We start from the raw sequence: 13,545 nt of genomic DNA, 5'->3' as shown, positions 1-13,545 counted from the left end.
CGCTCAGCCTTCTTCACAATCCAACTCTCACATCCATACATGACCACAGGAAAAACCATAGCCTTGACTAGACGAACTATCTTGGAAATAGTTTAAGATGAAAAAGAAAAAAAAATAGTGATGTAAAAACTTCTTCTGTCATTATTATGTTATTATAATTCATGTTAGCTTACTTGATCATATAACAAGTATAAGCAATAATTCAGTTTAACTAGTCTCTTGACTGAGCCACCAGGGAAGCCCCATTTAAAATATACGTAACACAAATGTATTACAGATAAGTGAATAAATACAGTGTACATGTGCACTATCCTCAAAAAAACCACACATAGCTGTTTAATATTTTTCAAAACACACAAAATTATTATACCAGTCTAAAGATTTGTCTAAACTATGAATGTAGACTTTGAAAATATTTTTTAATCCAGAAATTTATCTAAGGATTGTTTTTCCTTAAAGTTCTATATGTTTAAAGTATTAAGATTCACATTTTTTAATTCTCAGAGAATTGGAGAATATTTTATTTACTTAAGCACTTGTTAATACCTGTAAGTCATTAAAAAGAGATCTCCTTTTATGCAAGAGATTTTAGAGTAGGAAATAATCTCATTCTTACATAAAAGGGAAAAACTTTTCTCAAGTACGAACACACAAACTCACAGACACATAGGGAGTTTATATTTTTGGTTCTACAAAATCATCCACAAGTCAAAAGAAAATATAGAAACACAATGACTGATCATTCCAAATCTCAAGGCCTGTTTTCTTTCCTAGCACACAGAAAAACTATTATTGATTGGACCTCATAAATAAACAAACAGAAAAGACTAACAAACTAGATTATCTGTCATCTCTCACTCTACAGAGAGTTGTTCTTAATCATTTGTTTACAGAGATCACCAACGTTCATATCATTAAACTAAACACTGCTAAACTAAATTCCTACCATAGATGAGAAGTAAGTTATCAGCCATGTGAATCAAAGAAACAATAAAGTCAGTATCCTGTAATAAATAATAATAGAAGCAAGCAAGCAAACAAACAAACAAAAAGAGCAAGAACTCCAAAAGCAGGGGAGGGAGGGGACAAAGTTCAAGTACTATCACTTTTTGACATTTACTCCAAGTGTCTGTGAACCAAGAAAGATAGGAAGGGGGTAAGAAAGGGAGGGAGGGAGGAGAGAGAGGCGGGAGGGAGAGAGGGAAGGAAGAAAGGAAGGAAGAAAATAAAACCAGCCTGGGTTAAACAATCCATAAGGCACCTGCTGAGAAAAAATTCTCCACGCCTATCTCAAAGTTCTCTAAACAGAGGCAACAGCTTCCTGTCTAGATTAATACTTCAGGATGTTTGTAGAGCCTGTGACATTAGAAGCTACAGTGTGTTCCTCACTCCAGGCCAGGTAACAGATTTGTTTACTGTAGAGGAGAAGGAAGGTACCTCCTTCAGGGTCTGAGTTTGGATAAGTTTACTAGGAGCTACTTGAAAAGTAGCTCCTTTCTTAGCTGTGTTACAAATACGCTGAGTGTGCAAAATTCACCTAAGCTCATCTCTGTGTCATCCCACATGAGGGTGCAAGGGAAGTTTTGAAAATCAGAAATTGTACTGCCTGCTGTGCTGTAATAAAGCCTTTTGCTTTGTCCCAGGAGTTTCATATCTTCTGCAAACATCAGTGAAAACTGTTTGGCTAACTTTTTAACTTGTAGGCTAAAATCTTAGACCCTGAACCTTTCTTGACAGGTGCATTTCTTTAACCATGCAGTTTCCTTGAATATTTTAGGGATGTCTACTTGGGCATTTTCCCAGATTATTTCCAAAACTGTTAAAGCATAAGTTCCAAAAGTTTAAAAATATGACTCTCCTAAAAATATAAAATAAAAATGCATCCAAGATTTTCTTTGAATCATTAACTAATAAGGTCACAGGCAAATTATTATGACTCTTTTAAAGAGCATTGGAGAAGCTAGGTTATTTATAGAAAATAAGAACATTGAGTTGGATACAAAAGTTGTTAATGTTCAATTGGAATAGAAACCATAACTTCTGGCCTTTTACCAGAACAAAATAGTCAAGACAACCCTGCTGCTAAAAAGTTGTAAAATACTCTAATGAAAAAGTTGTAAAGAGTTCAATTTCACCTAGTAATCTATTGTTTATTTCCAGGTTTCAGATCATATTTTGTACTTACAGTTTGAAAGATTAGAAGGTTAATATATTTAAATCTTTTAGAACAGATCTAAAAAATCTTTAGATCTTTAAGAATCAAAAATCTTAAGAATCTTTGTTCTTAAGCAGAAAATTAGATGCTCTCTCTCTCTCTCTCTCTCTCTATATATATATATATATATGTTAGCTATTATTCATTTATTTATTTCATTTACAAAACCAAGTATGAAACTGTTTTTTGTTCTTCTAGATAGGAAATACAGCTGAATCTTAGTTTATCAATGATAAATTATCATAGATAATTAATGAGGCTACTTCCCTTCCACCCAAACAGCCATAACACAATGGTATCAAAATCTTAGGCCACTTACCTTAATCTATTCTCCCTTTTTATTTTACCATGCTCACTCCATGTGATAGGAACACTGTCAGAATTCTGTTACAGTAGAATTAGTAATGAATTCTCCCTCAGTCATGGTTCCCTGATGCTTCCATTGTGTATAATGAATTATATTCTATGCATCCAGAAGTTGCTAGCTATATATTGTCCTTGGGAGACTTTAGAAAACAGCCATTAAAATTCTTCTATGTAGTTCTACATTCTCTTAAGGAACCTTGATTGAGAAAGGCTGGAGCTGGACAAGCAACACTTGTAACAGATTGGGGAACTGTTAGAAACTTGAAAGCTCAGGATCTACCTCACCAAAACTCCAGAATGACCATTTTAGTCAGATACCAAAGTAATTTATATGGCTATTAAAGTTTCTGAGGCACCGCTTCAGAGTATCCAGCTGCATAGATTTTCTTCTGTTTATGATGGCGTTCCATCCTGATAAATCCACTGTAATGTTGTAAATAATATGTCAAAAACGCATTTAATACCTCAACATTACTTAGCATTGTAGCCCATTTAGCCTACTTTAATGTGCTCAGAACACTTACATTAGCCTCCCGTTGAGCAAAATCACCTAACACAAAGCTTATTTTATAATACAGTATACATATAATTCATTGATTACTGCATTGAAAGTAAAAAGCAGAATGGTTGTTAGTGTTCTGCTTATTCCCATCATGATCATGTGACTGACTGCGAGCAGCATCTCCCTGCCCTGTTGAACTTCATGAGAAACTTATTGCAGAAAGCTAGCCCAGAAGCAGATCAAAATTCAAAATTCTAAGTACTGTTTCTATTGAATGTGTGTTGGTTTCACATCATCATGAAGCTGAAAAATCATGTCAAACCATTGTAAATCAAGGACTATCTGTTGACTAGACTACACCAGAGGATAAATCTTCATTTGAGAGGCAGCTTATGTAGCAGTTAACTGTGAGGCCTCTGAAGCCTGATGACCTGGTTTAAAACTTGGTTCCACTATTTAATAGTTTGATGACTTCTGCAAGATAAATAATCCTTAACTAAAGTACTTCAGTTTCTTTATCTGTAAATTGAGTTTAAGGATACTAATTCATTGTGTTGTAGAATGGAATTCTAGTTATGCAAATACTTTCTATGAGCACCTGACACATGGTAAGCTCTTAATAAATGAGAATTATTGTTACTTATATCTGTGTCTTAGAGACACTTTTCTCTAAGTGTCTCTAAGTGATTTTACCCAGATACAACAGTTGGATATATTTTAATTCTTACCCTTTTGAACTGAATTTTGTTTACAACAATATATACTTTCTTACATTAATATTTCATGCTTTTCTATATGAATTTAGTAAAGAATGTCACAAACACTATAGGAAAACAAAATTTGAATATTGCCTCATATTGCCACATTCAAGAATTTCAAGATGACATTTATGTCAGATAAATTACATTTATTTTTATTTTAAAAGCCGGTCTTATGTGACTTTCAGTTGTTATAATATTGGATCTTTTTCCATTAATAAGTACACATACACTTTGCCACATCACTCATTATCCTAAAGTAAAGGAATTTAATTTTTAATTGATGTATTTATGAAAGAAGAGATATTTAGCTCTAAAATAACTTAGTCCAGAAGTTTAATTGCAGCCTAGGAAATAAGACAGGGAGTTTAGAGAAGGGTCATTCTGAGGTGGAGGAAGCTTTGGAATAATCTGACAACATTTCGGTATTAGTACAACATGAATACCATAGGGCTATATATACAGAATGGTATTCCTAATAAAGCTATCAATCTAGGAGAACTAGGCAGAAGATCACTTCCTTCTCTAGAAAGAATTCCTCTACCTTTGTTTCCATAATAATACCCTCATGTGAGCTTTTGGTATCTTTCTCAGTGTTTCTTTTGCCATCTTTTGCTGAATCATTCACTTTTCTGTTTTCCTTAAAAACTTAAAATATTTGTGCATAATAACAAGAATCTAATACTACAGATGCAGATAAAAATAAAAAACAATAATGTTTTGCTCCAATTCTCCACACCCCCTCTCCTCACCCTTTAAACTATTTTAAAAATTTTGTTTAAAAAATATTTCCTGGTTTCATCCCCAAGATTAAATAACAGACTTATTTGCTGTTACTTGATATATCCATTTTAGAATTTGGTCTATTTTTAGAACTTTAGGTCTATTTTTATATCACTATAATTCCCTTTTTTATATTTTAGCATCTGTCTCCACACACTAGACTTTTAAGCCCTGAAAAAGCAGAAATGCATATCCTCTTGGCTTACTGCTCTATTCTCAGTGATAGAATAGTGCCTGACAATCAGTACTGGTTGAATAATAAATATTGATCAAAATTGCTCACATTTCAATCCTCAGAAATTTTAACCCTCCAGTTTTGATAATTTATGTTATTTTTCTTTTTCTTCCTTTAGTTAAATTTTCAATTTTAATTATCTACCTAAATGAGTCCCTTACTTCTTGAACTAGAAACACCTGACTTTCTAATGATGAAGGCCCTCAATTATTTTCCCCATTACCTCTTTTCTACTCATAGATGATGTTTTCTAAACAAGGCCATTCATATTTATAGTCTTCGTCTTGCTGGGTTGTGAATTTATATCATTATTTTTATATTATTTATGAGTTACACAGTGGAATATTCCACACAATGGAATATTCAAATAATATTTTATAATAGCAAATAAGTCTGTTATTTAATCTTGTGGATGAAAGTAGCAAATGTTTTTTAAACAAACTGTTCAAATTATAAAAATATTATTTTGTTTCAAATATTATTTGTTCTTTCATCCTCATGGAGAAAATGATCTACATTTTAAGTATTCTAGTTGGATTCCAATAGCTGCAATGTACAAAACAGGTATGCACATTTAAAATTTATTTTGCAATCATTGCTTAACTTTTTTTTAAGTTGGATTCAAGTCTCTCTCTTAACCTACTAAGATTTCTGTCTAAAAAGATTTTTGTATTTATTTACTATTTGCATAAGTTTGTTCAGGTGAAGTGTCTTGCAGTCTCACCCAGGACCTAGCTGCTTTTATTGTATTCTCCTCTTAAGAATTATTATCTAACCGATGACACTTGCATCAGAAATCAGAACTTCAGTGCATTCTCTTTGAAACACTGGGATTTTCTGGGAGGGATCTTCCACCTGCTTTAGTTGAGTGAGCTTGAAGTACTGCATTGGTAGGAATTTTCTTCTCTATACCACATCAACAAAGAAGCTGGAATGAAAATGGACAGATTTACCAAGTTTGTTACATACATACTTTGGGATAGATATATGCATACACATGTATGCTTAGTCGCACAGTTGTGTTTGACTCTTTGAGACCTCATGTCCATGGGATTCTCTAGGCAAGAATACTGGAGTGAGTAACTCACATGGTAACTATGCCCTCCTCCAGGGGATCTTCCCAATTGCAGGTGGATTCTTTACCATCTAAGCCACCAGAAAAGCTCATATATATACATAAATGTCTCATATATACTAAATGTCTTTATCTAAAATTAAAATCTATCTGGACATCTTGTATTTTATCTCACAACTATAAGGAAAAATATAAATTAAAAATAAGCGCTTGATTAATCCTCTTTATTGAAAATAAGATCTCTCTTCTGTTCCTTCTCTTCCAGTATTTTCCTTAGAAAATTGTAAGCACTTTCTTATCTCTTTGAAATGTATATAATTTATTCTAAAGATAAAAGGTCTTTCTAGCTGGCCTTTTGTCACTTTGGTGACCCAGGAAAGTCTTTCTAAGAACCTGGGAGCCATCTCTTTGAAATGAAGGGAGATGGTACCACTTATCTCTCAGTTTCTGTGGGAGGTTAGGAGCCCAAAATCAGTGAACAGCTTGCTCCAAGTCTCAAAACTGCCTCCAGCATAAACAAAAAAGAATTGTTTCTTTGTTTTTGTCTCCTCTCTCTCTTTTTTTTAAATCTTTTGGATAAAGCCAACAAGTTAACACAGATTGTCACCTAAATTGCCAGGTGAATTTTAGGGTCAATTATATATCTTCAAGTTCTGTAGTCTAAGGACTAGTTTAGGGAAATACCAACAACTAACCTAGAAGCAACACCACCAAATTTACCAAAATTGTCCCAAATGTGATAAGGAACATACCTATACTCAACACATTTTTAGAAAAAAATATGTTTCTTGGAAATTTGTTTTACTTATTTAGTATTAATTGTTGAGATAAGTTTATGTTCAGGTGGGTCCTGTGTGCTAAGTTGCTTCAGCTGAGTCTGAGCCCAACAGGCTTCTCTGGGATTTCCCTGGCAAGAATACTGGAGTGGGTTACCGTACTTTCCTCCAGGGGATCTTCCTGACTATGGATCAAACCAGAGTCTCTTATGTCTCCTGCATTGGCGTGTGGGTGCTTTACCACTAGTGCTTCCTGGGAAGACTGTTCAAGTAGGTGATTGTAGTTTATTCTTTTCTACTGTAAGATAAGCTCCATTGAATAAATAAGTCTCTTTTTTATACACTGTATTCATGATAGTTGAGATGTTATTTTGAACTACCCATTAATTTGTTTATATTTTAAATATTTTAATATTAACCATAAAATATGATGCTATAAATAAGATTATTAAATATTATTAGGCATTAGTTCTAGCAATATTGATTTATAGATTCAATTCAATGTAAATAAAATTATGTAAATTTCATTCATGGTAATCAATCAACTAATTCTAATTCAAAAATAGCCAAGAGAATCCTAAAACAAATGAAGCTGAACAATTTACCCCATCAAGTCACATGATTTGTTATAAGGTTTAACATGAATAGTGTGAAATTAAACTATTAATGTGAAAATAGAAATAAAGCAATTAAACCTAATAGGGGACCCAAAACAAATTAAGGCTTATATGAAAATATATTATACAACCAATTTGCTTTGCAGCCGCTTGGAGAAACAATGACTACTTACTAAACAACATTGAGGAAAATTATTGTTGGGATGAAACAATGAAAATATTTTCATTGAGTGTTTTCACATTTTATCTTAGTTGGGTTTATTACTGAATGACAAGCATGCCTTGGAAGTTCAAGATAGCAAGTTGCTCAGGAGAGATTTAAAGACTCCTCTTCCTTGGATGTATTGGCACAAGTTTCAAAGGTAATAGACCCAGAAGTCTTTATTTCTAGCCAAGGATAATTTCTTTATATTCCAGAGAAAAGTTCTCTATTTTTATCCCCAGTGTTTAAAAGGGAGGGATCTGACAGATGCTCTATATAAGATCTGACCCTCATAATATTAGGGTCCCTTAGCACGCCAGGCCTCCCTGTCCATCACCAACTCCTGGAGTTCACTGAGACTCACATACGTTGAGTCAGTGATGCCATCCAGCCATCTCATCCTCTGTCGTCCCTTTCTCCTCCTGCCTCCAATCCCACCAAGCATCAGAGTCTTTTCCAATGAGTCAACTCTTCGTATGAGGTGGCCAAAGTACTGGAGTTTCAGCTTTAGCATCATTCCTTCCAAAGAAATCCCAAAGATCTCCTTCAGAATGGACTGGTTGGATCTCCTTGCAGTCCAAGGGACTCTCAAGAGTCTAGAGTCAGACACGACTGAGCGACTGATCTGATCTGATCTGATCTTATCACCTGTGGTATAAACCTCATTGCACATGTTAAGCTCATCTGAAGCTCGAAATATCCTCTGTGGGGGAATTTGTGTGGGTACAAGTGCTGCTATGATGATCTTGGACTAAGTGCTGTGATTTTTGTGTGTGTGTGTGTGTGTGTGTAACTGTAGCAAGATAACTTGTTAACTTGTCAGAGGACAGTATCTTAAATCCTTCACGGTTTTGAACTTTTTATTTGGCTAAAAAAACAAAACAAAACAAACAAACAGTAGAGCTCTAGCTCATTTTATATACAACATCATTTCAAGGTGGTATGACTTAGGTGTAGAAACAAATCTCTAAAGCTCTAGAATACATGGATTTTATAGCAATGTCATGAAGGAATTTCCAAAAGTTTGATTTTCATGAGAGTCTAACAAAACCCCTGAAATTAATACTGTCATTAAAACTTTGCATGGTGTTATTTTGGAAATCTCATCTGTAATTTTTTTTAAACTAAATCTCCTACAGTAATTTTCAGATAACCAAACAGCTCCTCTCAGGCTGAGCACAGTTTAAGCTTGTTATTTGGTATTCAACTAGAGCTGCTATTTGCAGACCTTAATCACTTAAACTACAATTAGTCTCCAGACTTTGCTCAAAAACACTTATTCCTTTTGTAATTATAATGCTTTGCCTAACTGATTAAGCAATTGCTATTTCTCTAAAGTTAAAATTCCCTGTTGCTTGCACACCTCTCAGGGACAGGAAGGATGGTGAATGGTTCTCTTATATGGTCTTCTCTGCAATCTTGCTGCTTAGATTCGTATTATTCAGTCTCTGAGAAAACTAAAAGGTGATGGCTTTAGAGATTTGCATACATTTTTATTTAAACAAGTTTCCCTGGTGGTTCAGATAGTAAATCTCATGGACAGAGGAACTTGAAGGGCTACAGTCCATGGGGTAGCACAGAATTGGACAGGACTGATCAACTAAGCATGAACAAATGAACATTTTCATTTTACATCATTTTCTAGATTAACACATAAAAACTTTTGAGTTTTTTTGTCCTCTTTGATATATATACCATTCAAAGAGTAGGTTACAGAGCCAACATTACATCTCCCAAGGGAAAATCTTCAGAAATTCTAATAGGATAGTAGTTAATTTGCCCTGAAAAGAAAAAAAAAATAGTATATAAATCATCAAAACATATTTTCCAGTTAAGCTTATTTACATTCAATACATGTACCCAAATCATGGTTGGATTGCTTCCCTGTGTCAAAAACCTACATATTAAGTTGACTGACCACTTAAACCATCTCTTGCTTCCTCTGGCTCCCCATCATTTTGCTAGAGTGCCTACTGACTGCAATTCCCAGCATAGGTGCCTCACTAGACATATCACTAGCCTACAGAAAAAGGGAATGGAAACAAAAAAACATCCGTCTAATACAAGTGATCAAACGATATTTTATGGGCATATTATCACTGTCAGTTAAATGAATAGGTAAGTGAAATAAATGTGATTTGAAATTAGAAATGAAAAGACATTCTACAACTTAAATTTCAAATACAGAACAACACTGAGTGTAAAATTATTTATGAATGTCACATTGTTTTACAATGTGACAAAAGCATGGAAACGATTTTCAGATAATTCATATCTGCACACTTCTGTAATGTTTATGCAGTTTGGGACCTAAGTGCTTTGTTGTTAGTGATTTAAAACTCTTGCTTTTTTTTTCCCCCCTGACTGTAAAACAACAAACAAAAGCCACCATAAGAACAGAGCATTTTGGATCTGCTTATCTGAATATGCCTTTCAATCATTTTATTTTTATCAGTTACTATTGCTTTTCATTGTATATGAAGGAAAATAAATTACACCATCTGGATTTATCTGAACCAAGTAAACTTAAGAAGTAATTTAAAATGCAGTTTATAGCCTAATGCTCTCCATAGCAATGATCTAAAATAGCATCCTACTGCTATTTATAATTGCAACTCCAGCAGAGAAGGATTAAGCATTATTACCAAAGCTACAGAGTAAATAAGTCAGTCTCTTCTCTGTGAGTCCTTACACCTTGATGTTGCTTACCATTTCTACTGTCTTGCCTTAAAGCCCTCAAACACATGTTCAGTCTCAGCTTTTATGAAAAAATTCTATGTCCCAAAGTCTTAATTACAACAAAAATCCAAGGAAAACACTGCACACTCTAAATGTTCATATAGTTTCATATTTTCCATCTCGATATTAATTTATGAAATCTATATGTGAGAGCCAGTGCTTCTATTTTACACTGGAGTGACAAACACTATGACCTAACGGGTCTTTGCTCCTCCAATTTCAAAGATTAAACTGAATTGCAAGGACAAGTTATTTGTGCAGAAACACTTACACTAATGAAAGAAGCTTGTATTAAACCTTGGATTTTCAGTTTGCAATTCCTAAGGGAGTTATTACCAAGCTTTTATCCCCAGGTCCGTCCTTCTGACTAGCTCTTCTGGCTACTCAGCTTTCCTTGTGTCAAGTGTGAGTCTTTCCCAGTTCTCTTTGTCCTTCAGGAATTTTCATCACTTTAATTGTGGCATGTTACCTGAAATAACCTACTCAGAAAACTCTCCTCTTCTTCTGCTATTTTCATGCTAAATTTTAATGTTGGTTCATAAGATTTTAAGGTAATCTGATTAAATCCCAGTGAAACTAAACACAAGGGAGAGAATAGAATATAAAATAAGTCAGATAACCTAAAGGAGATCAATTTAAATCTGTTTTTAAGCTTATTAATAACATGGGGCCTTCTTTCTCCCACATTAGTGGACCTTCTGGGATTTACAGGAATAAACTAGCAGGAATGTTTCTCTTTGATATGTTCTGTCTTTGGGCATCTAACCAGCCCATCTGGAACATCTCAAATCTTCAGCAGTTGTCATATTACAGCCTTCAAGTCCCTTTAACTTTCCTGGACCTTCTCTAATACTTGTTCCTTATTCCTCTTGGAAAACAAATGCTATTCTGGAAATAAAAAAAATCTCCACCATATTTAGAATATAATTCTCAACTGACCTACTGAAAGTTCTCAAATCTTTGTTAAAATCATTTGTGCTTTTTTACCCTACAGTTGATCTGATTTTTCCCAAGAAAAATAAATAACAAGTTTGCCTACAAACCAAAAAGTTCTTCTTTTTGTCTCCTACTTCCTTAGCATCAATCACATCATTTATCCTGTCTTAAAAACTTCCCTTTCTTTTCACATATTCAATGCAAAAGAACAAAACAAAAAAGCATTGGCATGTTATAAATACAAAGGATGTGTCAATAAAAGTAATTATTCACATTAAACAAGAATAACGGTATTACAAAAAGAATATGTTAAGCATCACACAGCTGGGTAATCTCGAAGTATAGATGATTAAAGTGCATTGCTTTGAATTACATTAAACAGGGTGGAATTATGAAAGATGTCCAATAATCTCACCTAACATGCTTTTTAAATTTTTAATTTTGTAAATTTATTTTTGTGTAGTTTATAAAAGGTAGTTTCTGGAATTGGGCTCAGCGGCATATCATAACAGTAAACTAATCATTAACCTAGTCCACAACTAATCCAAGCTCCAAGAGAATAAGTATTGAAGAGCAGGGTCTAGGATATATCTTGAATAATTCTGTTCTTATCTATACATTTGAAAGTAGTTTAAATATACTTCCTAAAAAGTCATTAAGTCTTATATGTTTCCTACTTCATGTGTGTGTGTGCGCTCAGTCACTTCAGTCATTTCTGACTCTTTAGGACCCTATGGACTGTAGGCTGCCAAGCTCCTCTGACAATGGTATTCTCCAGGAAAGAATACTGGAATGGACTGCCATGCCCTCCTCCCTCCTTCACCCATGTATACTTTTTTAAACAAGTAAATTTACATATGAAATTCTCCACATGTAGCAGAAAAAGGTGTTATGACAATTTTTAATTAAAATGCTTTACTAAGCTTGAATAAAATTTGACTCTAAGATTGTGTTGGTTAGATTAGAGTTGTTACTGTGCATTTTACTGCCTTATTTGCCTATTTAAACAATTACTTGTGTTTTATAAGATGATTAGCCATTATAGAGTCAGCCCTACACAGAGTACCAAATGTAACCATGAATGTCAATGAGATCACTAACAAAATTTCTTTAAAGACTGATCAAGTGATTTTAATATTTTCTGCAGATGTCATATACATTTTCTAGATGTCCTGTGTATCATTGTTTAATAGGTAAAAATATCAGTTCTTGGATTTCTGGGACTATTTTTTATATAGCCTCTTTCTTAATTTGATTTACAGTTATTGTCTGCTATTTTAATTTACAAAATATACAAATTCAGCTACATGCCATTTACATTTTTTCTTTAGGGCAGAGCTTACAAAAATTGAAAACAATAATTTTGCAAAGAAAAACATTACCCCATGGGCCTACTAGTTCAGTGCAGTTCAGTTCAATTCAGTGGCTCAGTCATGTCCGACTCTTTGCGACCCCATGAATTGCAGCATGCCAGGCCCGCCTGTCCATCACCAACTCCCAGAGTTCACTCAGACTCACGTCCATCGAGTCAGTGATGCCATCCAGCCATCTCATCCTCTGTCATCCCCTTCTCCTCCTGCCCCCAATCTCTCCCAGCATCAGAGTCTTTTCCAATGAGTCAACTCTTTGCATGACGTGGCCAAAGTACTGGAGTTTCAGCTTTAGCATCATTCCTTCCAAAGAACACCCAGGACTGATCTCCTTTAGAATGGACCGGTTGGATCTCCTTGCAGTCCAACACTTCTCAATTTACTATTATAATTCCACCTCACACTCAGTAAAAGTCATCCTTGAAGTAGCTCTTCATTGTAACAAATGGTACCCACTTTGGTCATTTCTAAGCAAGGTATCAATTTGTCTCCCAAAATGAAGAGAATGTTGCCAACATAGAATGGATAAAAGACCAAGCATTTATGGATTGAACACACAGCATGAAGTGGAATGAAGATGCTAAAAGGTGATCATTTGGAACTGCTGTCACCTGACCCAGAAAAAGCAATGTTTAATATTTTTCTGTGCTTCCTTGTCACTATGGAATTGATATTTGGGTATACACATTGGGCTTCCTGGTGGTTCCGATGGTAAAGAACTGCCTGCAATGCAGGAGACCGGGTTCAGTCCCTAGATTGGGAAAATCCCCTGGAGAAGGAAATGGCTAACAATTTCAATATTCTTGCCTGGAGAATTCCATGGACAGAGGAGCCTGGCAGGCTGCAGTCCATAGGGTCACAAAGAGTTAGACACAACTGAGTGACTAAGCACACATGCACATAAGCAAATGCACCATATTATAGATTTGAAAGCAAAGAGTTAGAACATGCCTAAGTTTTATGGGGATGAG

The 13,545-nt window shown here is 34.5% G+C and overlaps 1 long non-coding RNA gene across 1 annotated transcript; it reads left to right on the top strand.

Moving 5' to 3' along the window:
- Nucleotides 1-6,824: 6,824 nt before the first annotated feature.
- On the top strand, nt 6,825-12,149 carry LOC147361727 (uncharacterized). The gene is made up of 3 exons (XR_015137554.1): nt 6,825-6,980; nt 7,580-7,689; nt 11,932-12,149. It is a non-coding gene; the product is annotated as an uncharacterized LOC147361727 (long non-coding RNA).
- The last annotated feature ends 1,396 nt before the right edge of the window (nt 12,150-13,545 follow it).

The sequence above is a fragment of the Bos grunniens genome, chromosome 12 (assembly GCF_055505025.1).
Source record: "Bos grunniens cultivar Pamir isolate PY7600 chromosome 12, Bosgru_T2T1.0, whole genome shotgun sequence".
Classification (NCBI taxonomy): domain Eukaryota; kingdom Metazoa; phylum Chordata; class Mammalia; order Artiodactyla; family Bovidae; genus Bos; species Bos grunniens.
This window is presented reverse-complemented; position numbering and strand designations above follow the sequence as displayed.